We start from the raw sequence: 1637 nt of genomic DNA, 5'->3' as shown, positions 1-1637 counted from the left end.
TGTGTGTGTGTATAGTTTTTCAAGCTAGTAAAAAATGATAATTGTTTATGGAATCATACACAGAAAACAAAGAATGGAAGGAATACATATAAATTATTTTTAGGGTATTTTATTTTTTCCAGGGCACTATCCATTTTGCAGAGGAGACCCGACAAAGATTGAGAAGCCAATTCTTGTGAAGTGAAAGTCTGTCATGATATCATTTGTCGAAGTCTGCGCTTTGAGCTGGTACAAAAATCGTTCCATGAGATTATGGTGTGGATGTGACAAGCGGAACTTTAGAAAGCCCAAGCTAGATGAGGATTGTGCCAATTCTTTTTTCAAACTTCTAATTTTTAAGATTCAGAGAGGGGAAGACACTTGCCCAAGATCACACAGCACATAAATTGTCCTTCTAGATTAGAACCTTGGCCTTCTCCCTCCCAGCCAGCATTTTTATGATGATTCTTAGGTCACAAGAGAGCATCAAAGATATGGTTTTCATGACCAACAACCTGGTTTTCCTGGTGATGGATTAAGCATCAAGGACCTTGTTGACATGATGGTAGGTTCAGCAAGCACTTACTTTGCTCCCTGAATCCAACTATACAATAACATAGCCACGCTCGAAAATGACAAGAGGCACTAGACTGGACCCGAAACTGAGCTGAAAGATAGGAAGTAGATGGGAAGCTTAGAAGGAACCCACAGCCCAGGACCTAGCTGGGAATTCTGCCTCAGAAATACTGGTGCTTCCTACTGAGAGTGGGTGGAATTTGGGGAGCAGGAAGTGGCCTAGTGGTGATTAACAGGGTCGTTATTAAGGCGTCACAACCTAAGACAGCAAGCAGGATGGTTGACACCTCCACAATTTTCCTCTAGTTTCATGAACACACAATCACTAAAATTTTGATAAAAATCCAAACCATGAAAAATATAGCAAAATCAACAACTGAAAAAAACTTAACACCCAAGAAAATAGAGTTGATAGAGCAAACAGGACAGAACATTTACATAAATATATTTAATATCTTCAGAGAGAGGCGAAAGAGTATCATGGCCATGAAGCACGTCCCGATTGTTATACAAATCAACTAGAAGTCTCATGAATAAAAAACATAAATATAGAAATCCATAGATGTGTTGAAGAGTAGAATGTGCACAGTGACGTGCAAATTATAAATTTTGACTATTAAGTAAAGAATTCTCCCAGGACCCAGTACAATGGGATTGAGAGATAAAAAGTATGGAAAAAGAGCTGGGTGTGAAAACTAGATTTTTGAGTTCCAACACCAGTGCCAGAATGAGAGATTAAAGAAAAGAGACAGCAATATTCAAAGAGATAGTAGCTAATATGTACTAAAATTAAAGAAAGAAATCCAGCGTAATCCCAGCACTTTGGGAGGCCGAGGTGTGTGGATCACAAGGTCAAGAGATCAAGAACATCCTGGCCAACATGGTGAAAACCTCATCTCTACTAAACATACAAAAATTAGCTGGGCATGGTGGCGGGTGCCTGTAGTCCCAGCTACGAGGCTGAGGCAGGAGAATCGCTTGAACCTGGGGGGTGGAAGTTGCAGTGAGCTGAGATCACTCCACTGCACTCCAGCTTGGCAACTGAGAGAAACTCCAAAAAAATAAAAAAGAGGGAAGAAAGA

Source organism: Piliocolobus tephrosceles, chromosome 16, assembly GCF_002776525.5.
Source record: "Piliocolobus tephrosceles isolate RC106 chromosome 16, ASM277652v3, whole genome shotgun sequence".
Lineage (NCBI taxonomy): Eukaryota > Metazoa > Chordata > Mammalia > Primates > Cercopithecidae > Piliocolobus > Piliocolobus tephrosceles.
This window is presented reverse-complemented; position numbering follows the sequence as displayed.